This window comes from Pseudorasbora parva, chromosome 20 (genome assembly GCF_024679245.1).
Source record: "Pseudorasbora parva isolate DD20220531a chromosome 20, ASM2467924v1, whole genome shotgun sequence".
NCBI classification, from domain to species: Eukaryota; Metazoa; Chordata; class Actinopteri; order Cypriniformes; family Gobionidae; genus Pseudorasbora; species Pseudorasbora parva.
Window position 1 is genome coordinate 18,846,346 of NC_090191.1, and position 26,417 is coordinate 18,872,762.

The 26,417-nt window shown below is 38.0% G+C and overlaps 1 protein-coding gene across 1 annotated transcript in view; it reads right to left on the minus strand.

The window, feature by feature from the left end:
* Positions 1-26,417, minus strand: part of tafa5a (TAFA chemokine like family member 5a) — a 184,569-nt gene that overhangs the window by 135,060 nt on the left and 23,092 nt on the right. The gene's annotated exons all lie outside the window — the stretch shown is intronic.

Sequence of the window (26,417 nt, forward strand, 5' to 3'; positions counted from 1 at the left end):
GGTTTGGAAAAAAAGGTCACAAAATAACTATTGCTGCATCTCAAGTCGCATCCAAAACTTGAATTAGTGTTTTCCAAATAGTATGTTAAAATGAGTATCCCATATTTATCCAGGATGGTCCACTATTTCTGGCAGAAATTTGAAACACAGATGCACACTCCAGTGGCTAATATTGCCCACAACCCATTGTGCTTTGGATTTAATTCAGATTTAATTCAGAAAAAAAACAAAAAACTTAACCATCAGCTTCATACATCACCATTTTTTTATTTAAGTTTTTTTTTTAAAACATCTTTGTAGTTCTGAATTAAATCCAAAGCACAATGGGTTGTGGGCAATATTAGCCACTGGAGTGTGCATCTGTGTTTCAAATTTCTACCAGAAATAGTGGACCATCCTGGATAAATATGGGATACTCATTTTAACATACTATCTAAACATCTCTACTTAACTTCGTTAAGAGGTTGGTTTGAGTGATTAATAATTAATATCTGACTTGATAACAATAATTTTTAAATGCATCCTTATGCCAAAACACGAGGAGAATCCTCCACATGAAAGACCCACAGCTGACAGATCAATGTGCTTCTTCTTTACTCTCCAATACGGTAGGAATAATTGTAGAGTAAATTAAATGAACTGGAATGAGGAATTTCACTGAGATGAGATGACTGACAGGCCAGTTTTGCGTCTTGCAACTTTATGCAGGACGCAATGATGATGTGGTAGTATGTACCAAAACTGGCCTATTCTTCTGTTACACACTGGAATATGTACATTTTTGGTAACACTTTATACACTTTAACACTGCAAGGTTCAGTTGTTAACTATTAACTAGTTGCTTATTAGCATGCATATTACTAGGATATTGGCTGTTTATTAGTATTTTATAAAGCACACATTAATGCCTTATTCTGGACAACCTTATTCTACTACATCCCTTAATCCTACCCAATACCTAAACTTAAATGCTACAAAAGCGACCTTACTAACTAATAAGCAGTAAATTAGGAGTTTATTGAGGCAAAAGTTTTAGTTAATAGTGAATGCGTGTTCCCCATACTAAAGTGTTAAAAAAAATTATTCACAAAAAACAAAAAACAAAAACAAAAAAACAAGCATACTTTTAGGGCATTGTTTGGCGACCTGGAACTCATCATGTAACTTTATGATGATCTCAAGGCCGTGATGTACAACATTATTGGGAAACCTAAACTAGAAATATACAGTAAGAAGGATAAAAAAACTTTAGGAAGTTGGTAAAGTTGCATTACTGGTATTTTATCAGAACACTAATGCATTACATTCTCAGCGTCATCAATACCGCTGTCTGCGAAGCTATTTTGAAGCCAATTATCAGCATTCGCCAGTGTTTACAATGGGGGCGTCCATTTTTTAATTTCTCTGCAGCGCCTGTAACACACTCTCCCATTGTGATCCATCAATCAGCTGGATGGCAATTAAAGGAGATCTGTCCATGAGTGACTGCATGAGGCAAGCAGAGCAGGTGCATCAACTTAAGGATGATGATGATACACATTGCCAATGAACAGTCCTTGGTCGCGTTACTCAAAGAGCACCTGTCACTTATATTGACACGCTCCTGCTGTTTCAGCACAAGTGTGCCTTTGGGAGCTACTTGAGAGTGGTCAAAGGGTCTGAGATGACCACAAAGATGAGAGCTGAATTTAATATGTTGTTTATTCACAAAGCTGGCACTTTTAAACATCACATTCTGGCATGGTGCAATGTGTGCTAGACACACATTTTTGCTCTGGAGAAATGCTCTCAGAAAGTTTTATTGATTTTTCGGCCATTAAAGTTATGATTCACATTTGCTAGAGAGTAAACTTCTGCAACATACATTTTAAAGTATTTAGAGTCAATAAGAGTAAATATCATTTATTTCTACAGTATAAGCAACATTGTGTGGCAGTGGATTTATTTATCTATTTATTTTTTATTATTATTATTCATTATTTATAAAAGTGTATATATAATGTTTTACTCGCACTACTCGGGTTTCGAACCAGCATTTCAGGAATGGAAGTGTTGCTAGTGTGCCTCTTGAGGCCAGGAGAGTGAGATTTACCTGCATAGTTATTATGTTGAGTTCCTGGCAGGTTTTTGAGCCAATAAGTAACTAACAACTTCAAATCACGACTTACCACTTTGTAGCGTTCCAGACGAAGTCACGCCAAACAAAAAAGGAATTGTGGTGGCTACATAAAAACATAGGCTCATTTACAATCATTTCTATAGCCAAAGGCTTACTCCTTGCTAATTTGAGGGAAACTGAAAAAAAAAAACAGAGCATAAAGCAACTGAAGCTGTTATATCTTTTATTTTATGTTATTTGTATATCCGTATAGGCTGCTATTGTTGTTTCGCAGTCTATGTAACGTCAGAGCATGTAACTGGGAGTACATCGATATAATACAAGTTCACGGGTGGTAAGTCACAGGTTTGACTGCCGATCCCACTTCACTGTCATGGGTAGAAGGCTGAAAAAAAAAAAAAAACAGGTTATGGGTTGCCCAGAACACAGCAGCACTGGCCTCCATTACACTCACCCGCTAAATCTCACTCCTATCCGGGTCACGGCACCAATGTAACTGGTCCTAATCGCACCGCTCTGAGCGGGATTCGAACCAGAGCAGGGGAGCCCGAAATGCTAACAAGAAGACAAACATCTAGGCACAGTTGCTTGTGTGCCTCTTGATCCCAAGGGTGAACCTGATTTCACCAATGTCGTTGTTGATCCCGGAATAACATTCTAAATCAACAAATCAGTTTTGATTGACATGTTTACAATTTATGTCAAGCTTAAAAGGACAGTTCACCCAAAAATGAAAGTTCTGTCATCATTTGCTCATGCTCTAATTGCTTCAAACCTGTTTGAATTACTTTCTTCTGCCAAACACGAAAGAAGATATTTTGAAGAATGTTTGTTAACCAAACAGTTGATGGGTTGATAGCACCCCCCCCCCCCCCCCCCCATACTATGGAAGTCAATGGATGTTTGGTTCCCCATTCTTTTAAAAATATCTTATTTTGTGTTCAGCAGAAGAAAGAGACTCCTACATGTTTGGAACAGCAGGAGAGTGAGTAAATGATGACAAAATTGAACATTTTCAGTGAACTATCACTTACGCTTGCAACCTGGGTTAGGTGCTTCTACATCAGTGTTATTCACCTATTATTTATTGACTGACAGCTCTCCTGTCCTCATGCTGAGAGAAATCATGATTAAGATTGTGGGCGCTGTATAATTATGATGCTTATTGTAATTTAGAATACATGTGAGCAAGTATTTACTCATCTAACACATTCAGTACTTTTAATTATTAAAAACAGTGAAATGCAATTTCAGAACAACAAACACAAATATACTTTATGTATTTAATCTCACTTTATTAACCAATATCTTTGCTGCTGACCTTTGATGATTCGCTCCAATCCTTACTAATTAGCAAAAATTACTTTAGATAAACATGACATTTGTTTAATTTTTTTTAAGTTTATATTGTTGAAGCATATTGATTTTTTCTCCTACATCCTATTTTTCTTTAATATTCTCGATTCAAATTTTGTTGCAATATGGTCCTGTTTAACACTGTAAAGCTGCTTTGAAACAATCGTCATTGTGAAAGCGCTATATAAAGAACGTGATTGATTGATTGAGTGATTGATTGATTGATTTATTGACTCCAGAATGACAGAATGAGATCTGCGCCCTCTACTGTACAGGTGTGAATTTGTATTTATTTCAGCTAGATGTTTAATTATTATACTTTTGGGGTGAAAGGGCCTAAAAATAGAAAACAGATTTTGTTGTTGTTGTTGTTGTTGTTGTTGTTAAAAACAAAGCCCATCCAGGTGAGAAAATGTAACAAAAAAGTAATGTAATATATTGCTTTCCATTAAAAGTAGCTAAGTAACACAATTAGTTACTTTTTTAGGGAGTAACACACTATTGTAATGTAATAACTTTAACTAAAGTCATTTCCTGAACATTTGTTTAACTAATTTACTTTGAACTACTCAGCATTTACACTCTAAAAAATGCTGGGTTAAAAACAACCCAAGTTGGGTTGAAAATCATAAGTCTGTATAGAATGATTTAAGTTCAAAAACTCTTTGGCCAAGAATAAGATTAAAAGTCAAGACCCATTCAAACAACCCAATTTCTGGGTTTGTCCATTTTCAACCCAACTTGGGTTGTTTTTAACCCAGCAATTTTTTAGAGTCTACCCCCAGTTCAAGACACCATTATTAAACAGCATTGCGACATCCAGAACGAAGCATTTTAATTCGAAATACACCTCTCTTTTACAAACCATACATCACTCGATGAATAAGCTAACTTTAAATGATGAAACAGTTTTAATATTCCCAACAGTACCCGATGAGGAAAAGAGGAGAAACATTGTTAGAAGACTTTTAAATCCCCAAATCGGCACCCTTACAAGCATTTACCATGACATGTACTGTAGTACTTTCTATGATTAGGCTAAAATGTGGGATATTTATATTGTATACTGTCGTATTTGTGTATAATTTTTTACCTGTGTTTAGGTGTTTTATACGGATACATAATATAATTTGACAGTGGTAGCGAGTAGCCATGAATTTTTTTTTTTTTTTTTTTTTTTTTTTTTTACCTGTGGTTACCAAGTCTGTCAGAATATTTTAATTTAAACCAATAATAATTATAAAAAGCATCATCATTTGGACGTAGCTATGAGCTTGTGTAATTCATATATTTGTTCTAAGGAAAATAGCTGTACACTGCTGTAAATTATCAAGTTTTTATTATTATGGTCTTATATCTGCATACTGCTGGGTAACACATTTCCAGGTAAATACAATACTTTTTGTTTACTTTAGCCTATTTATTGAAACTGTTATGTCCCATCCACAACCCCACCCATACCCATCCAACCTCCGGCCCACAATCACTTTTCAATTTGATATGATCAAATGAAGCTACATGAATAGCCCCGAAGTATTGTATAAAGAAAGTAAATCAAAATGACTTGTTTCAAACAATTTATCCAACTCGAAATGTGACAACAACTGCAAAAACAATTTACTTTGGTTAAACAAGAAAAATGTTCTACAACACACATTTTCCCCTCTTTTTCTTGGTGTCTTCTCTATCTAAGTACTGTATCAGGTTTGTTTGGCCAATGTTCCCCTATGCTGTTTTTACTTTGGAGCACACATTTTTCATGCTGTCTTGACACTTTTGAAATGATCACACCAATGATGACAAAAGAGTGATGCTGAAGTCTTGAAATGGGCTTCTGTGATCAGCTAAGCTGAAAAATTATGGAGTCAAGGAGATGATTATCAGTCAATTCTGATCAACGTCCAACCGATCAGAGCACCCTAACAACTTCACCGCTATTTTTCAACAACTGAGTGAGCTTGTGACACACTCCAAGGGAAGGTAAACACTGTGTGTGCCAGCACACCACCAAGAAAACAATAGTCTATAAAACCACTCAATTCCCAAACTAACTCAACTATGGAAACAAGGGAACAGCAATGATTTGAATGGAAACAGCTTGCTGCTTTACAAGCAGCTTTGTGCATGTTTTCTTAAAGGATAAGCCAGAAACATGAACATGTTCAGTCAAGAAATGTTATTCTTTCTGAATAGAACTGCTTCCTGCAGATTTATTTCCTTACATTTATCCAGCCCAGTTATGTTTTTTTTTTACTCGGTTTTAAGCCGCTCTTGTTATAATGGGTTATGTAGATTCCTTTTACTCAAAAACATTAAGCATATCTGCTTATATATATTCTAAATATACAAATGCATTACTCTAAATATCGAAATAACATAATACATTTTCAGATAATAACCAAGCTCAAATTTATATATCTTGATACACCTAAAAATCGTTAATTCATAACTGCTGTTGTTTAATTAGGAGGAAAAGGGAAAAGGCAGGAATGATAATAAAAAAAAGTATTTCTTCTTAAGTCTCACTGAAATAGCCTATTTGCAGTCTGCTAAACTGTTTAGCAGGTTAAGAGTCGCGCGAGGCGCATAACTCCCAATAGAACAAACCCCCCCCCAAGTATTTTTACCGCACACCTCTCTGGTCGCATCCATCATTTCCATTTCACCAACGAGACAAAGATCTCACCTGTTCTCATCCCATTTGTCACCAGTTTTCATGCTGTCATACATGAGTGGATCAGTGTTTGTGTTCCACGCTTCTGCACACTGTCTGATGAATATTCATTAGCCTCTTAAATGCTCAGTCTGTCGACAGCTCATTAACTGCTCAAATAACTTCTGTGTAAAGACCGAATTGCCTGGCTTAAAAATAGACAAAGAAGACTGATGTTGTTCAATCAGCTCTGATGAAAGACAAACTTTTCGAATCCGCATCAAACATAAAGGTGATATACTGTACATCGCAGTCCAAAACTCTCAGATTGTAAAAAACATATGAACAGTATCAGAGAAAATGTTATCGAATTATTTTAATAAGAAACATTTATGCAGAATTTGTATCTGGTGTGGATTACATTGTCACTATCAAAACATTATCTTAAAATGAACTGAAATTCAGTTCAGCTACAATGTTATAAAAACTTGTCTTAATGTCTACTTAGATTATTTCAAATTGCTTTGTGCTTTGAACGATAAAAATGTAGTTATAGTTTATATTTTCAAAAAAGGCCATGAACGGAAAATGTTAAATGCTTGTTTTCTGCAATAGGTATATGAGCAATTAAAATGATAAGATATTCTTTGGAGAGAGAAAACTTTTGGAAATATATCAGTGGCATTGTAATAGACCAAAATGAGAGCTAATAAATTCATTATAAAACAATAAAAAATAACCTGTCACAAAATAAGATTTTTCATTTTCTGTAACATAATTGAGCAATCCCCGCTCATCTGCATATCAGAAGTAGATTCAATTATCTCAGTATCTACATTTATTATAAAAGTTTTTTTTTTTTTTTTTTTTTTTTTGTCTTGTTGTTGCATCATTCTTCAATTTGAATATGTTAATTCAATGCAACTCATAATGTAAGTCCAAATCCTCTTAGATGTTCATTTTTTACAGTCTGGGAATTTTAGTCCATAACTTAACTTACTGCTTCTCCTTATTTCACCAAAACCAAAGCAACATTCATTAGCAATGCAGTGAGCTATGTGTCTAATAATAAAAAAAAAAAAATAACCCCAAAAGTTCTGCTTGATCTGACTAGCAGAGTCCTGGAATATTTATTAGTATTATTATTTTCACCCACAGTAGATTAATTCAAATTACAATTATTTGCTAATTGCGCACCTGTGAAATTGTCATATATGTTTACATTTTTTTTAATTTCACACAGTAAATTCCCCTGTGTTGAATTGTGTGTTCATATGTGAACCACCAGCAGGGTGCAAGTAACACTGAAGCAGTGTTAGAGTTAATAAGATACTGAAGTGATTAACTGAGTGATGATTGTTTGATTATTGATGACACCTGATGATAATGACCAGAATCACTGAAGGAAAGATGGTGTTTTTTTCTTGAATTTTTTGGTCACCATTATGGAGATCAGTGTTTCCTTACCAGTTTGACTCTTGGCTTTGAGGTCAGATTGTGATTTAAGCAATTGGGTTTTTTAAAACACCTAGTTTGTTATGAAGGCAGCAATATTGCTTTCATCATGAAGTAAAATATTTCCTTAATGTCTCATTGATCAAGACAGGTTTTTTGATGTTAATTGATAATATTCACCAACTTTCACATACTTGCTTGTAACTAATACAACTTTAACTGATTCTCTTGTAACTATTTTTTTTTTTTTTTTTTATAAATGGTGTTACTTATTTTAGATCCACACAGATCAAGAATCAGCATATGAATCTCAACAATGGTGACATACTTAAATGATGCAATGCCTGCTGGGAGCCATGATTGTTATACTGTAGTGGCTCCCAGAATGCATTGCAGCATGAAAGCATGTCACCATTGTTGAGATTCATTCGCTGATTCTTGATGTTTCTGTGCTTGAAAAAAAAGATTATTTTTCAGAATGTTTGATCTGTGGTGAGTAAGTCCTTAAATATAATCTATTATGAGTTAACTAATTTGAGCCAGGGATGAGTTCAATCAATATTTTTTTTATGATGAACAAAGGTTTATTATCTGATAATCTTTGTTTAAACTTATTTTGTAATAACTGTGTTTTGATAAACACTGTTACACAAACTGACATCTGAAGCCAAGACGCAAACTTCCCAACTAAAGGAAACACTGATCGCCATAATGGTGACCAAACATTTCAAGAAAACAGCAACATCTTTCCTTCAGTGATTCTGCTCATTATCACCAGGTGTCGTTAATAATCAAACAATCATCTTATTAATAAGTATCTTATTAACTCTAACACTGATTCAGTGTTACTTTAACACCCTGCTGGTGGTTCCCATATGAACACTGACCGGTGTTAATTCAACACCGGGGAATTTACTGTGCAAAGTTTAACTTTTTAACTTACAGTTGTTGTTTGACAGTTTGATCAATTTGGTTGCGATCAAATATTCAATATCTCTACTTTCAATACCTAGTTGTTATATCAATGGTAGCATTTCAAACTAATATCATGTCATTTATCTCTCTTCGATGATTAGTTGATATACCAAGGGAGGCTAGAGCAATGAGGGTGCATTTATTGAGGACAAAGAGCTACAATATCACCATGCAGACTAAATCAGAATATCTGAATACAGAAAACGTTTCGGTTACGTATGTAACCTGCGTTCCCTGAGGAGGGAACGGGGATGTAACGTTAGTGACTGACGAATGGGGGTTTGGCTTAGAAGCCAATCATCTTCAAGATCTAGAAAATGCCCAATGGCAGTGCCAATGCCATGGGCATGCGAACTTTGCATGGGTAACTCTGCCTACTCACGTGGGTACATAAAGAAGTAGCTGGCATGATCACATTATGTTTACCTGCTGAGGTGCCAAGGCTGAACTCTCGGCCGTTCCAGCGGTACAGCGGATGTGGCAGAGGGACATTTTCTCTCCTCAGGGAACGAGGGTTACATACGTAACCAAGATGTTCCCTTTCGTTCAGGCACTCCGGGTAATGTCAGTGACTGACGAATGGTGGTCCCAATTGAATAACGCCACTCGGCTGTCTTCCAGTGCCCTGTGTCAGCGCAAGTGCCCTGTCGTAAGACTAGTACGGACGAAGTCCCACTTATCACAGGAATTACCAAGGTACATTGAGAAGCATATTCCAGGTAGAGATATGTGCCAAGATGTCTACCTGCAGGGAGGACTTTGAATGTACACATATGACCCACTAAGGGCTGCATACGGAAGATGACTGGGGTACCAGCCGAAGGTGGAGTTTTAAACCCAGGGGGTGGCAAGCTTGCCAAGGGAAGACACTTGCTCAAGGAGGCTTATGGTGGAAATACACATGTGGGGGTCGCCTGGAGGGGGAACCATGCACATGGAGGCACCTAACCGGACACGAGTGTCTGGGCAAGATAGGGCAGACTTACTGGTGTCGGCATGGACAGTGCTGGTGGAGCTCAGGGCTTCTGGGGAAGCTTACCTGAGGAGAATATTGCACGTATCCAGTTCGTGGAATGGAATGGTGAGCAAGCGAAGACACCAGAGCCTAGTCCATTACCGGCCACTTTTGCTAGCGAGTACATAGTCGGACACAGGCTACAGTCTCCATTCCCCAGGGAGAGGCTGAAGCTGGGAGAGCTTGTCGGTTCAGGATTTCCGTGATATGGACAGCACGAGGGAACCTCAAATGCTTCTGACTCCATAAAATGAGATGGCGGACGAGTTGGGTCATGCGGTGGGAGCGTGGACCGCCCTGGTGGTTGATGTACGCTACAACGGCCGTGTTGTCTGACCTAACTTGTACATGTTGACCCTTCAGCAACGCTCGGCGTGCAGGGTGAACCGTACCGCCAGCAACTCGGGGCAATTGACATGTCCCTTGTCCCTTGCACATGGCACCCCAACCCGTGGTGTAGGCATCTGTTGACACAACAATATGCCTGGAAACTTGTTCTAAGGGTATACCAGCCCGTAGAAAGCTGAGGTTTGACCACGGGGTGAGTGTCTGTCTGCAGGCCCGAGTCACTGGGACCCGGAGCGTGCCAGACTGCCATGCCCATCTCGGGACTTGATCGCAAAGCCAGTGCAGAAGTGGTCTCATATGAAGCAATCCGAGCGGTGTCACCATGGCTGCAGATGCCATCTGGCCCAGGAGCCTCTGAAATAGTTTTAGTGGAACCGCACTCTGACTGGGCACGCTCTCCGGTAAGCTGTGCACATGGCGACCGAGTCGATCTCCATACCGAGAAAAGAGATCCTCCTTTTGCTCTTCTCCCAGTTGACCCGAAGACCCAGAGGGTGGAGCCCAAGACTAAGTGATGGAGAACCAGATCTCTGCGTTCAGCCACCCGCTCTCAAGAGTGACCCAGTATGAGCCAGTCATCGAGGTAGTTCAGGATGCAAACCCCTTGCTGCCTGAGTGGCGCAAGGCCTGCCTCAACAATCTTCGCAAAGACGCGGTGGCGAGCAGGCTGAGGTGACTGTGCCGGCAGCAGTTTAGGTGCAGCAGGATATCGGGGTGTCGAGGAAACATGTTCACTTGGTGTCCCGCATATTGGCCAGGTTAAGCCACAGGAGACAACGCAGGAAGACAACAGGGCCTTCCAGGACCATGCAACCTCCTCATGCACTTCTGGGAAGAAAGGAATTGGGGGCATGGCTGGACGGGTGTCCTGACACGGCGCCCCCAAGAGCCCCCAAGAGCCAATCATCCAGCCGCGAGTGCTCAGGTCAGGCGGAGGGTTCCACTCCAACCCAAGCGCAGTGGCTGCCCGGGCAAGGATGGCTGTCAGCTCTGGGCCCTACTCAGCTGAATCATCATCCTCAGAGGACTCTAGCCCACCTTGCGATGCGGCGATCAATATCTCGTCGTCCTCTGGAGCACTGAATGAAACCCGCAGAGCGGCCGAAGTCACGGGCTTGATTCTAGCTCTCGCGGGTACCGGTGCGCTAGAGGGGGGTGTGGGCCGAGGCAGGAGTGTTGGAGCTTTGTTCCACACTATCACACTCAGGTCACCCTGGCCACCAGCTGAAGTGCTGCCTCTCATGGAGACATCAGATCGGGGTGTGGCAGAGGGGACTCTTGCTCAAACACAGAGTTTATTGAGTCTCTCCCGCAGCAAAGAGATGGCCATGTCCCCGCAGTGGGAACATGACTCATCCACAAGTGCTGCCTGAGCGTTCTAAAAGCCCAAACACGTCAGACAGTTATTGTTCCCATCAGAAAGCGGCAGAGAACGACCGCACACAGAAGCACACGGGCGAGACATCCTGAAAAGGACGGGTGTGTGAGCTCTTTTTGTGAGTGGATTAACCTCACAGTCAATGCCGAAGCGCCCAGTTATGCAAGCAAATCTCGCATGCCCATGGCATTGGTATACCGATATACGAAGGAAGGCTAGGCTCCGCTGACATGGTTCTTTTCTCAACACTCCTAAGTGGTAACACTCAACAGTGAATGGCTAAGTTCATTTTATTTATTTTTACCAAAGGAGGCACAAGTCTCCGGCTATGGATTTGCCTCCCTTTCTTTATCTCTTCACATTTCACAGACACATTTGAGGAAGAGTGCAGTGGTTACAGAGGTGAAATTACAAACATTAAATACCCATCTGAGACATGAACTTAACATAACTTGGAAATTTTAACATTAAATCATCCTCCTCCCATTTTCACCTCAAAATGTTGGTTGGATGTGCCTCCCTTGCTCCCAAACCATGTAAGAAGTGGAGAGCTGAAGTGGATTTTGCCTGCATTTTGCCTGTGTACAGTATACAAATCATTATGTCTACAAAACATGGAAACCCAACATGTGTTTTCATCTAAAATGTGTGTTAAAATTCACTTATATATATGCACAATCACTTTTGTTTAAAGGCTTGATGTTTGAATAGTACATCTATGTCCCATTTCTCTCAGGTTGTGTTATCATTCAAAGGCCAAATGCAGGACTCTCAGAACTGAATTTCAGTGCATGTCAACAACCCTGGACAAAAACACTGAGGCAGGCAAATAAGAGGAAATCTATACTCTATACTGTTAACACTGCACAGAATAAAGAGACAGAGCAATGAGGGTGCATTTATTGAGGACAAAGAGCTACAATATCACCATGCAGACTAAATCAGAATATCTGAATACAGAAAACAAGAAAATGCATTGATATGCATGATAAAACGGCCTTATCTCATCTACAGATGGTACAGATTGTTTACCCCAAGAAAGGTAGGGGGTATGCAGCAGAACGCATACAGCAAACGGATAAAGATGAGACCAAATACACCAAAATACAAGTTTAATTATTGGAAGTGTTAGATAAATTCAAAGAGAATAATACCAGGAGAGAGATATGCTAGCATTCCATTTAATCTCATTGTCAGTTGTTTGACTGGTGCAGGATTTGCCAGTATGTGATTTAAAATCTGCCATTTTTGATCATGGGCCCTTAGTTCCACCTACAGTGACAGTAAGACAAGTATCTGCCCTATAAAAAATGTTCCTTATAATCTCTTCAGAGCTGCAGAAAGATAAGTCATGTCCATTTTAAGTCATGATTAAAGTCTGACAAACACTTATTGGCAAAAACAGCACAGACAAAACAGCTACTAAAATGTTATTAAACATTTATAATTTGCATGTTACTTGCAAAAAATACTGTATTGTTATCATAATAGTCAATACGATTTTATATGTATAGCACTTTTTACAATACCCATTCTTTAATGTAATCCATGTAGGTCCAGCAGGCATATTTATGGTATCTATTAGCAGGGGCTAACTAGGCCATGACAACAAGCTATATCTAGACCACGTTTAAAATTATTTAATTTCTATAGGCAGTGCTGAGATTAATTAACTCTCAGGGCCCTTATATACTCGCAGTGGAGTTCTTTTTCACCTTTGCTTAGGGATCATTGCTGAAGGGAATGTTGCAAGGACTACTTTGTTGTCGCATATTGGCCAGCAGCTATATCACCTTGTAGCCCAACACTGGTTTCCCGCTAAAGCTAAGCAAGGCTAAGCCTAGTCAATACCTGGATTGGAGACCTCCTGGAAAATTAGGTAGCTACTGGTAGAGGTGTTAGTGAGACCAGCAGGGGGCGCTCACCCTGTGGTCTGTGGGGGTCCTAACGCCCCAGTGAAGGAGGACACTTTACTGTCAAAGAGCACCGTCTTTCGGATGAGACCTTAAACTGAGGTCCTAACTCTATTTGGACATTAGTAATACCAAGGTATCCTTGAAAAAAAATTGCCCGTTGGCCTCTGTCCATCATGGCCTCCTAATCATCCCCATATACTGATTGGCTTCATCACATTGTCTCCTCTCCACCAATAAGCTAGTGTGTGTGGGCTTTCTGGCGCAATTCTATACGTAGTCACCTTTATTTATATATCGCTTTTTTTACAAGTCCAATTGAAAAACATAAATCAGTTTGAGTATATATGTGTAAATATGTGCTGCGTGCTTTCCTCTCAATAACAAACAAAATGATTAAGTACTTACCAAAGACCAATGCTAGTTCAAATATATTTACCAGTTGGAGCAAACTTTCAAGAAAGTTCTACTTGGCAAGCTGTTTTGAATTTCTGAAATTAATTCCACATAAACTTAGTTTTGGATTGATTTTGTTAAAAATGGAGTCACACTATTCTAGTTGCCTAGCAACGTGGGGGAGAGGTCGCTGGCGTTGTCTGTTCGCCGCTTCTCCACCCACAAATCATGTTAACTGTACTGTTAGATTTAGATTTAATTTTATTTTCTTATGACTATGACTAGTCAAACAGTCAGAGCTACAATTGGGACTGTTACTGATTGCTGGCAGCCACTCAGAGGACGTTGTTCTCTGTGTGCCGTTTTTCACTGCTTCTCTGATGTTTTTGCAGAGAAAAACTGCTCTTACTTCTGGGTGTCGGCTGCTCACTGGTGGTCTCCCTCAGGCTTAAACTGCTTGGTGGCTGAGGTTGGCCTAGCGTCATCAGCGTCCGGCATGATGTTGAGATGTTCCGCTTCTCGACTGCTGAGTCTCGGCTGCGTCGTTGTTCCGTCTTGCATTGCAGGCGTGGAACGGCTTGGATTTCTGCGCCGACCCCGGTGTGTCCACAGAAGTGCTCGGAAAACTTTGTTTGCCTCTGGAATGGTGCTGCAGTGATCCCCTCCATCTGGTCTTCAGCTGTCGTGCCTCATCGACCTCATCAGGACACTGACCCCTGAATTGGGAATATGTAGCAATAGAGCCTCTAGCGCTGGGAGAAATGTAAAACATGGAGTGGAACACAGTGTACTGTGGAGCTTACAGAGACTTCCACCATCAGCTCTGTTTCCTGTTCAGAAAAGCTTTTAACTGTTATGTGTTGGTTGATTGTCTGTATTATTCAAAATTTTTACTTGTTATAATTATTATTATTATTTTCCCTTTTCCATTGGTGCACTTTGAGATTCTTTGGAATGAAAAGTGCATTATACATAACATCTATTATTACACCAGTTCCATATTGGATTTCGCTTGAAGTATATCGAAGCCTTTATCTGAAATACCTGAAAAGATGTCTTTGTTTTTGTTAACATTGTTGAAAAGGTTTAGGGTGGAGTTTGGCAATAGAGCATTAACCTTTTAGCTAACTTTATCTCACCAGACATTTAAAAAACTGCCACCATATGCAAAACCACCAATGTAACAAATTTATGTCATCTGTTTCGGATAAAAATAAATGTACTTTTAAGGTCACTCACTATATTTCTCAACTTGTGGTGGATGGGCGTGGGTCGACCAAGCAATAGATGCTAAAATAGCATATTTTCTTAGCGATAATTGCCATTTGCACTAAGTGAAAAAACAACAAGATATTTTCTTAGTGATAGATGACATTTACACTAAGTGCAAATATCTGTAGATGCTATTTACTAAAAGAAATAGCATACAAAGTGGAAATAGTGATATATTCTATACACCATCTAAAAGTAGCAGGTCTATGTGTAAATAAAAACTAGATGCTATGTATACTTTATTTTGACAGATAATTTTTCCACCTTAGTATTGTTCTAAATGGAGAGTATGAAATAATAACATAGAGTGTAAATTATTATATTTATTAAAATGATTAAATGGAAACTAAAATTATGATCCAAATTATTCAACTAAATATACAGATACAAATAATTAATTAGGTCTTATTTAATTCAATAAACTATAATACGGATCTGCCAACATTGTCGCTCTATGATAAATTAAAATAAGCTGATAACATCACTGTTTTCTCCAGAACAACTGTACAGCCAAATCAAATTTTGTTGCAATATTGTCCTGTTTAACACTGTGAAGCTGCTCTGAAACAATTGCCATTGAAAAATCACTATATAAATAAAGTTAATTGATTGATTGATTAATTGATTGATTGAAATGGATGCCACCTCAATGGGACAATAAGAGCCCTCCCTAACCTACCCCTACCCTAATAAATACTTGTATTATTAGCCTATTAAACATTCCGTTAGGCAATTTATTTCCACTTTTAGAAAATGTTCTTAATTTTTATTGAAAGTAAATGCCTTTCTGATGTGATATGTGATGGGAGAAGAGCGAACTCGGCAAAAGGTGTATTCAAACCCGAATCGATCCCGTCGAAACCTAGATCTTTGAGACTTATGCTTTACTGACTACGCTATTGAAGATGTTGAAATGTGCATATTTTTTATCTGGTTTGGCCCAACCAATTTGTTAGGCGGAACTAGTTCAAATAACACTTTGCACTTGGTCTAAATAGACACTCTGTAAATGGCAAACAAGTGTGTGCAAACTTGTGTATGTTCATTTTGTGGAAATCTACATAGATTTCAGCGATGGTACAGATGCTAAATTGGACTGAAATTTCAAATAACAACAGGTCAAATTAGGTGAAACTGCCCTTGAACCTTTGCAGAATGTTGGTAAGATGATAATGGAGCTAAACAGAAGAAGAAAAGAATGCTGGCTGCTTTATTGCAAAGAAGTGCACGCAATGCTGTTTATATGCGGTGGATAACATGCTGTTGATTTTGTAATTTCAGTATGACATTAGTCAGGCCACAGGCTGTCAGCGACTTCATCCCCTGAGCCGACTGATTGACAGGCACGCTGAATTCATACCCGCATTGCTCAGTTTCAATTACTCAATAAACATGTGGCCCTCAGTTTAAGTTGTCAGGCCCTCGCTGGAGTACCTCTGATAAGACATCCTCTCGCAGACGTGAGGCCCGATGGGCCCCGGTGAACAAAATTCATTCACACACACACAAATACATTCCAAGAGGGAATTTTGCATATATGCAGCCCACAGCTGAGCTTGTTTGCGGATCCTAATTTGCGGACAAGGAAAATAATGAGACCAAACTGCCATTACTCATGGCCAAATGCATCAGGACATTTGCTGTATTTTTCTTTGAAGTGTGCAGGAGGCAAAATATCAGATCTCATTTGTGCTTTGGAGAATCTAAAGCTCTCCATGTGCCTCTGGCAAGTAGATTATTGCTGGATTTACAACACAAGTTTACAGTATGTAGCTTACAAATTTTAAAAATAGGAAATGACACTTTAAATTGTGCTTTAATTGCAACAGTTTTCTTGCAGCAGCAGAGAAAGTCTGAACACGTATGTCATATCTACTCCTCGATGCCTGTAATGCTTTTTCTTATAATCATTTCTTAGTGTGTCAAGGACATAATGGGTGTTCCTATTGTCTGGAAAGCACTGCACAGTCAAAGTGTGTACTCTATCTGCAGTCCACACTTTCCTAATGCTGTGAAGTGCATTTTATGCCTGGGCAATGGGACGCCCAGCATGGTACAAAATAATGATCTCTTTGGCTACATTTTCCCAGGGCAAAATAGTAGATGAGTCAGGAACTTAGTAAATCCAACTGAGAATCAATTCAGGAGATTTTATAGAATGGACCTGTATCCATTTTACTCAAAACTTTTAAAGCCGTACAGGCATAAATCCAGTGTTTTTTTTTTTTCTTCTTTTTCTGGTAAGAACTGATTCAATAAATCAATAAACATAAAAACATAACAAATGTATGATATTATAAAACTCTGATTGAGTGACTAGATTTGTTTACTCTAATTTTGCAGTATTGTTACTCAGTAGGGAGAAATTTTATTTTCAAGACATGTGATAAGAGTGCTGCATATAGCCATGCTTTACTGGAAATCTATGAGAGTTATTTACATTGCGGGACAAAGACTCGCTTTCAATCACTGCATTTTTATTCCATGTTGAAGACCAACTTCTTAATATAATGACTGACAAACTTCTCACTTGTCTCACAACAAACAACTAATTGAAATAGTGATACATGACTGACCACATTTAATTTCTGCTGTATAGCGCTTGGATATGGATACAATTAATTGTGGCCAGTTTAGAAGCATTTAGTTTCAATTGAATAATCTTGTTTGTTGAGTATTGCCATTTACACTAATTTGGCTAATTATTTTTGTAATTTCACAGTTTGGGAACATTTAAGAGGCAGCTTTAAAATGTGATAATGTATTGAGTATCTACATTTTGCTGTTTACAAGGACACCTTGTGTTTCATTTCGAATGAAATCATTACGACTGATGAATCCTAAGCATTTACTTGAACACTAAATGAACGACGTATGCACAAGTGCAGAACTTTCTAGTTTCGGTTTTCAATCCTATCAAGTGTTTACATGTCCCATCAAACAGATTAGAAAAGGTTTAAATCACCCTTACAATCCCTCAAAAAATGACAATCGTATGTGGCCAATTCATTCGGATTGATATGGTTAAATGTGACTTTTTTATTCTGACCTAATCTGACTTAATATGTCGCAGTTCTGACTTTATAACACAATTTCGAGTTTATATCTCGCAGTTCTGACTAATACAAATGCAAATTTATAGCACACAATTCTGACTTTATTGGAAGTTTATTGTGCAATTTGGTGTATGATCTGATTAAGTAGCTGCTTGCCAGTTCTTACCACATTATCTGCATACATTTGAGCAGCTAATAACATCAGCTAACTGCTGCAAGTGGCAACACAAGACTAAACATCATTATTCAAAATACTACTCTCACATGTCAAAACTCAGCATTCCTGAACATTGCACTTTCTGCAACAAGCAGTAATTGTTTGGGCCAGTGATAATCTATCCATCCATCCATCCATCCATCCATCCATCCATCCATCCATCCATCCATCCATCCATCCATCCATCCATCCATCCATCCATCCATCCATCCATTTATTTATTTATTTATTTATTTATTTATTTATTTATTTATTTAATCCACTTACTTTAAACCCTCCATAACTGGCAGATTTTAAGAAAATTTATTTAATTTGGCAAATAAATAAATGACAGAGATGTACTACCAATATTTTATCATGTGAGCTTCATGGTATACCTCCAACAAGTGAATTTATGGTAATTTATAATGTTAATGGTAATTAATGTTTTGAGTGTGCAGAGGATTCACAGCTCTCAACATATAGACTCTTCTATGTACTCACTGATAGTTTGTTACTTACTTCCCAAATTCACATGTAAAATCACTTCTCTTTTTTAAAAACATTAAACTTGGTTGGGGTGGAAGACAACACGGTGGCCCATTTAAAGTCTCTGGAGCATTCTAGCTGCCAGATCTACATGAGGTCTTTAAAGCTACAGTGCAATTGGAGGATAAAATCTGCTGGAGGAGACCGAAAGGGATCGATGAGAGGTAACTCCTGCAATATCGTTTCTACAGTGGCATTGGAGAGCTAAGTTGATGAAACAGATCAAGGGGCTCTGCGAATGACTTTGATGAAACATCCGTGACAGTTCGAAGGATGGGCTTGAAGGATTCGATAAGTCTTGCCCCTCTCCTCCTGGTTGGACTCAAAAGAGCGTGTAATCAATCATCCAGATCTAATTTTGGAGCCACACACAGGGGGTTAGCCGAGACCCATCCTTTAAAGAAGGGGACAAAGTTGATGGGACACATCAAGGCTGCGTCCTGGCCAGACAGACCAGATGTGTTTACTCAACTCTGCCCGCCCCCTTTTTCCGGCTGTGATCATGCTGCATGCTGGGAAATCCCGCTTGGGCCATTATCAACACAAGGCCAGGTGCATCCTGGGAGATTCAAGCCAAGCCTTTATCACAGCCAGGGAGGTGGCAACCAAAGCTGGAGGATCAGAGGTGTCCCAGTGAAGGGACCTAGGCAGAGGCATCTGTAGGGACGCTGCAGCCTGCCGCATCAAAGGTCTGTGGAGCCAAAGGTGCTGGGCTGGAAATATCAAATCTTGTCAAGAGAAAAACTCTAATGTCCCAAGTCCATTCCATCATGGATTGTGGTCAAAGCGCAGACATTTGATGAACATGTATAATGATATTGTTGTCAGTGGTGAAAGATATTCATTAGTGTCCTATCTAGCAGGAACCAAGCAGTAATTGAACCAATAAAAAACAACAACACACAGTCAAAAACAGGTCCAGGTCATGTTTATGGCCCAGGTATACTTAATTTTCCACATGTGGACGTGTCTTGTCCGCAGATGATCACTGAGGAGCGCTGATGGCCGAGTTTGACACATGTACAGTTGTTGTGACTAGATATGATAAGATCTGTGAAGCTGCTTTAAATAACCGACATTGTAAAAAGCGCTATATAAATAAAGGTGGCTTGCCTTGACTCTTTTGTCTTTTCTGTCTTTCTTGCGCATGGGCTGCTGTACTTGCACCATCTACACGGATTTAAAAATTGGTCTACACGCAGACTGGGTGTGCAGACCGAAGTATACTTGTGGTTTTAGTCCTAATGATCTCTCAACTAAATATTTTTTTACACAAAGAAAATTGAGAATTATGATATTTATTTTTCCAGGATAAGAATCTATTGTACTGGTTACTAATGTTTTCAGATATTGGGATCACATTTTATTTTCTGTAAACTGTAAATTAACAATATCTACAATTAACAATATGTAATATTTGAAATTAAGAATATGTAATATTTGTACTGCTTATACAGTATACCAATTTAATAATACAATCACCAATATCACTAGTGATACTAGCATCAGAAGTATTTTACTCTTATACAGTTGAAATATGACCATAACAGTAATAATAATTTATTTAGAATCCCTGAAATTAATGACAAATACAAAGAAGTATAGCAATGGAAATTGGGGGCTTAACTGTCATGTGGATAAATGGGCACAACATAAATGGGCACTTCATTCTTCAGGCACAACATATAATGATATAAAATAAATTAAACTAAATTATATAAATTATAATTATATAATTAATATAAATACTTATAATAATCTTATCATTTTGGTGTGAAATATTACATGGAAATGTTTTTGTGACTCATTTGCCTCACCTATGAGTAACAAACCGACTCAAAGAAAATGCAGAACAGCAACAGTTTCTGGAACAATCAACATTGCAACATGAAGTCGGAGGAGCTACACAAAAAGGACTTTATCGCCTGAAGGATCAAATGTGCACATTCTCTCTTCTGACTCAACCAAACCTGTCTCGTTTTCATCAATATGCAAAGCACACAAGTCTGTTCTCAAGGCAAGCCATAAAATAGAGGCACAAGTGACACCGCCAGAGTAGGAAACCATCTCAGTGGAGACAGAAGTCTGCCGCTGGGTCTGTAAATGAAAGGGAAGATAATAATTGGGCCTTGGCGGCCATTTTCCTTTCTACTGCTCTCAGTATTCCAGTCTTTCGACAGCAGGTGATTTCTGTGATGGCAATTATCGTGACCGTTTAAGCTACTGAACTAAGCATATTAGACCTGGGCTTGTTTGCTACATTGAAATACGGAAGGTTTGTTGTGGCTGATAAATCATTATGAAAAGACTGAAACGGCAAGGAGTGGATTGTATGTGGTGCCAAACAGCACTGGCTGCCTAAATGACACTGCCATTTGCTCAATAGAATCCCTTTGTTAATACCATTGACTAAAAGCTTCTGCAGTAGAATTAGGCCATGCTGGGGATTCTCATACTGTTACAGTTAAATCAGTGGCTATAATTACTGTCTTGGCTTTAGTTTTTCCAATTTGCTTTTTTTTTTCTTCGTCTGATGAAGTTAGTACTTAACATTGCTGGGAAATTAAACCTTTAGTTTTAAATTATACAGTTAATGAAATACTTGACAAAGTACAAGTTTTCTTTAAAAAAAAACAAAAAAAAACAATTGTTTATATTATTTTATATTATTTTTTTATATTACTATATTATAACAACAAATTATATTACAATGATGTAATAAATCGCAAATCATTGTATATATATATATATATATATATATATATATATATATATATATATATATATATATATATATAATGTTACATACATTTTTTAATTAGTAGTTTAATATATTTCTCCATCATTTTTATTTTGATTATGCTGTCTACAATACTTCGTGGGATTGTAGCTCTTTCCATCACTAAAGTGCAGTCTTTAACTTTGTATTTTTGTCAAATCTGTGTCCCTTAAACTCATCGTCATTCACTACCCTCCTCCATTATTTGTTTAAAGTTAGACATCAACCTTCTTAGTATTCCTCAATTAATTCATTGCAAACAATATAAAAATTAAAAACCAACATTATAAAAGAATGCCTGTTTTTCCATTCAATTTTTGTTCGAATTGTAGGGTCACTAATGACCCTAGGTGTGTAATTGACACAGGTGGCTGTATCAAAGAAGTGCACAATGAAGGAGTAATACAGGAAATAGCCTTTTAATACAAACATTTCCACCATCACAGAATACCATCTTACCACCCAACCCTGATCCACCATGACCCATTTCTATGAATAATGACTTTCCTAGCTTTCCCAAACACTCCTATCACCCTGCCCCACATCTTCCATTGGTCTTCCATTGGGCTCACTTATATGGTAGTTGCCTCTGCACATTAGTCTGAAATACCATACATTTTCTTAGATTCCGAACTGTTTCTCTTTTTTGTTTGGAGGCCAAGAAATGCCCCTGCATTATACATTCTAGAATAAAAACCTGACATACAGTTTCTGCATAAAAAAAAAGAAAAAAAGAAAAGAAAAAACTCATATTGACTTAAATATAAATCCCATGCTAGCAAAGTGCATTCACACAGCCTGAAGTTTGCAGTCTTTGTTCTGCCTAAATTGGGTTTGAGGCTGCCAGTGAAGATCAGGCAGGCAGGTAATCCCAGAATGCAAATTGCCTGGAAAAAGCTATCTATTGCATCCTTGAATGGACGTTTTCGAAAGGGTCAAGTCTCCCGTGCTCTCAAGTTTACTGTGAGTTTAATGGGATTAGAAAAGCATGCAAACTCACCATCTTTATACACATTTGAGATTACATAAGAAGTAAGGGTGGTGGGGGTGCATTTTTTTTTTTTTTTTGTATTTGTTTGAGCACTGCCAGATTTCTGCTACATGCCAAAGGAGCAGTTCCGTTACATTATTCAGAGGCTGCAAGACTCCACTTTGGCATGCCTCAGAATTTAACTCAATTATGCCAGGCTAAGAGAGAGTGGGACACAATAGACTAGCTGCACTGCGTGCTTCTATGACTGCAGGCTGAAATTAAGTGACTAGAGAAACTCACAGTACAAATCCACAACAGATTGAATGTACAAAGGCCTTCGCCTCTTCTGACAAACCCAGTCTTGAAACAAAAAATACAATATAAAGAGGCACAGATGGATGAATAAATGTTTCAGTATCTGAGGCTTAAACTGTTACCAATACCTAACTGGTGTGGCTTGAACACAGAAACTTCCTATTTTAGCTTTTGAGATTCAAATTTGAAAAAGTTCTATTCCCTAAGTGAACATTACCATGGTTACAAAACAAATAGGATAGGATTCTTAGTTAGGATACTTTTTGTAATACATGCCTGTAAATACACTGATGAGCTTTTTGATAAAATCAACAAAAATTGGTGTCAGATTAACAACTCATGTAATTTATCGGTACTCTAATTTTGTTAATATGTTTCACGGTACATTTGCACAATAACATTGTTATTATCGGATTGGATGGTGGACCTGCGCCTGGACATGACCAACACATCCTGTGTCTGCTGAGACCGTGTCAATTGGTGTCTCTTCTGAATTTGCCTCACCTGCACGTCATCCTCAATAAACCCGTCTCTTGCATGATACCCAGAAATTTTTAATATTCCAATCTGATAGGATTTCTGACCTGTAGGGTTGCCAGAATAATAATCACACACTGTTTGTTAATAGGCCAGAGGAGAACTGGCACCCCGACTGAGTCTGGTTTCTCCCAAGGTTTATTTTTCTCCATCATGCCCTGATGGAGTTTTGGTTCCTTGCCACTGTCGCCTTTGGCTTGGCTTGATCAGTTGGGGGCACTAAAATTATGATCCAAATTATTCAACTAAATATATTATATACTTATTTAATTCTATAAACTATAATACTAATCTGCCAACATTGTCGCTCTATGATAAATTAAAATAAGCTGATAACATAACTTTTTCCTCCAGAACGACTGTACAGCAAAAATCTATTTTTGTTGTAATTTTGTCCTGTTTGACACTGTGAAGCTGCTTTAAAATAATCGTAATTGTAAAAGCGCTATATAAATAAAGTTGATTGATTGATTGATTGATTGATTGATTGATTGATTGATTGATTGATTGATTGATTGATTGATTGATTGATTGATTGATTGATTGATTGATTGATTGATTGATCGATCGGGTGGATAGATGGATGGATGGATGGATGGATGGATGGATGGATGGATGGATGGATGGATAGATGGATGGATGGATTAAGTGATTGATTCATTGTTTGATTCATTGATTCATTGATTATTTCGTAATTTTCACAAACAGATGACAAATTGTTAAGACAGTCCTTGTTCACACGGACCCACAAAAAGTTACAAGTTTACAAAGATGCTGTATTTTTCATGCCAGGCCTGCAGTTACAATGTCACTTTGTAAAGAAACACTATGTGCCAACAGACTAAACACGTAATACTTATGACGCCACCATTTTCACAAATCACGCTTCCGTAGCTAACATGGAGATGATTATGGTATTGTTTTCAAAACTTGCACTTTGAAATTTGATAGTTTCATGGATTACTTTTACTAGTAAAAGTATTACGTGTATGTTAACACAACTTGTTAGTGAAGCACCACTTTGTGATCAGCATTAAAAGCTGCTCCATCTGAAAGCCAGCGGGCACCCTCGTGTAGAAATTCCAAATATACCCTGCAGAAGTACAATAATGCATGTCATTCCAGGATATCCCTGTGGGCATCTATCGCTGTAGCTGAATGAACAATTAGATTACTTTTAACAATTAGGATTTCAACAATTAGCTTATTAACTATTATCGTTTTATAATTAGATGACTGAAACACTTTGATTAAACATGATCAATAAACACACGACTACGACAATATATAGTATATCTGAGTTATTTGGGTATTTTCATGATAATAAAGTATATTTATACTCCAATGCTAATCAACATAGCCTTTATCACTGCATAGAATACTATGAAATACTATGTTGTGTTCCTTATTCTGTCTAAGAAGCCATATTATATCACAGAAGGATGCCCAACTGTCATTATGAAGCGAGTTGAACGCTATTAAATGTTGTCTTTTGTTGAACAAGAGATTCATAAATGTTTGACGCATATTGCTTTTTCAGATGCACATTATAATTAATTTCATAATTGCAATAAGCCAAAATGGTTAAAGTGCGATTTCAGGTTAATTGTCATTAATCGTGCAGGCCTACATTTATGTGATTCAGTTTGTTTGATTTTTTTGTTAGAGTTTGACAACTCAAATTCCCATACATTTATTTTTTATGGGAAAGTGCAGAGGATATTCTGAATAATGTGTTCTTTTGTGCTGAATTGAAAAAGTCATGCAGGTTTAAAATAACATGAGTAAATGATGACAAAATTTCCATTTGTTGGATGAACAATTTCTTCAGACCTAAGAAAACAAAATAGCTTTTTAACTAGGCAAGCCACTTACTGAATTTGCTTCATTTTTGAGTAAAACGCAAAGGACGTATTTTCCCAAGGTGACGCAATTACAATTCCCATTTGTCCATTTAGACAGATTGACAGATCTGCAAAACTTAGACTTATACTGACTGAAATATAATTGCCTTGCTTGGCGTGCGTGTGAGCAGTCGAGCAGAAAATGGAAGCAAAATTTTGGCCCACCACACCCCCTGTCCTCCACCCCCTTTGCAAAACAGAAGGGTATGTAGAACAGGCAAAGTGGAAAAGCTTCATCTCAGCTCTTTGCTTTTAAAAATAACAGCCATTTTGGTTAAAAGGGCTGAGCAGAGAGCCAGTGATGTATAACCAAGACCTTGCATTTAATTAAGCTGGCCTCTTCCACTTTTCTGCAAGCATGCATAATCATTTCATACACCGTGATATCATCTGCCTAATGCGCTATTTTACCATACAGTTAAACCTGGGCGATAAATCTCGCGCAGCTTTCTTTTAATAGATGCAGGCTGAATAATGCGTGCATTAGATTACTGGCCCGGCGTTGTGTGTGAGAGGAAATGCTTTACAATGATTAGGGCCACCTCTCCCAGCGGACACACCTTCTTCATGCCCCTGCTGAGCTCCTGGCCAGTTGTTTATTTCATTTATTCTGCATCAGATAATGCATTCGATTCACAACACACATGAATATTGGCATGTAAAATGCACCTTGGCACTGCACAAGTGAGTTTGCCCTGCCTTCTAGTTTAAGTCTGAATAAGTGTTTTTTTGTTTGTTTGTTTTTTATGTTGCGAGACACTGCATGACGAACAATATTGTCTTGTAGGTCAAGAGTTGAAAACTATCTCTGCTTCCTTCCTTTCTTTCCCTTTTTATTTTTTTAGCATTTTTGCACCTGCACAGTTTTTTTTTTTTTATTTTATTTTTATTTATTTTTTATAAACGTGTGGTTGGCATGCTTCATCTTATTATGGTAATTACAAGCCATTCAGTGACAGTTATCAACCCCTGAAATTATATTTCCCATTTTCTTTCCACACTCATTATTTTTCTAGATTCTCCCAACATGACTTAACAAATCACGCTGGGCCACGACCACATCGCTCTATCGTTCTGCTCATAAGATTTCAAGAACAGCGCTGATGGATTTGTTAATTACCACTTTGACATCTGTCTTCTGTGTGGGAGGGATTAGCAAGTAATAACAGCAATATTCTGATCTCGGTCCAACTTGTGACAATTATGACAGACATCAAAACAGCTCCAT